Below are 951 nucleotides of genomic sequence, written 5' to 3'. Positions count from 1 at the left end.
TCTTCCGTTTTTGGCGTTCGTATAGGTGTAAAAAGAAATGGGGTCACGAAAGATGCTTTTGCGAACAATACCATCAGACACGGTCATTCGAAGAAAACTGAAAGAAAGTGGATGAAATATCGAATCGTGCAAGGAGTAACGAATGACTAAGAAAACTGAGTGACTCAATCTAAAAGGAGGATTAGGACGAGATAGTTTTCTTGACTTGTAACTTGAGATTAAATGTAATGGAAACGTGAGAATTTTAACCATCATGTAACGCTTGAAAAAAATGCGCGGAAAGCGCATTTTAAAGATTTATTCACTTACACATATATCATCCAAGAATTTTAAAAAATTTATTTTCAATTTCTATCATATATTTCTTAACTTATTACATTAAAAGACGATCTTTTTCTTTTTTATTATTATTTATTTATATAGTTTACGTATTTGTTGTACATACAGTAATAATATTATATTAGCAATAGAACATATTTAAAAACGTGTTAATATTATCAATATTATCGCAAACAACGGCTATAAAATCATAAGTAATATTTATATTTACTTTATGGCAAATGTTATTATTGGGCAAATATAAAGCTCTGCGTAATAATTAAACTCTTTCTTCTATTTTCAAAACGTAAACTAGAGATAGCTTTTGACAGCTAATTGATCAGTTAAATATTTCCCCGAAAATTTTAGAATTATTAATCGATGTAGATTTAGGAAAACTGTACGATTTGATACTATCTATTACATTTCGAAATAACATGGGACAATTATAAAAATTGTTCTAAGCAACCAAGATCTTTCAGATGCAACAAATCCTTTGATTATTACCCTTTGTAAACTCAATTTGCTATATCCCATTAATACTGGTAGGAAGAAAGATGTGTTAACGAAACCAAAGACAGCATCTCTTCTAAAATCGTCTAGAAAGGCGTCGTACGAATACTTGTCGGCATA

General features: G+C 29.7%; 1 protein-coding gene across 1 annotated transcript in view; it reads right to left on the bottom strand.

Annotated features, from left to right (window-relative positions):
• Positions 1-951, bottom strand: part of LOC115237409 — a 19,346-nt gene that overhangs the window by 4,335 nt on the left and 14,060 nt on the right. The gene's annotated exons all lie outside the window — the stretch shown is intronic.

Source organism: Formica exsecta, unplaced genomic scaffold, assembly GCF_003651465.1.
Source record: "Formica exsecta isolate Colony F162 unplaced genomic scaffold, ASM365146v1 scaffold295, whole genome shotgun sequence".
Classification (NCBI taxonomy): Eukaryota; Metazoa; Arthropoda; class Insecta; order Hymenoptera; family Formicidae; genus Formica; species Formica exsecta.
The sequence above is the reverse complement of the archived record's forward strand: the minus strand, read 5'-3'. Positions and strand labels throughout refer to the sequence as shown.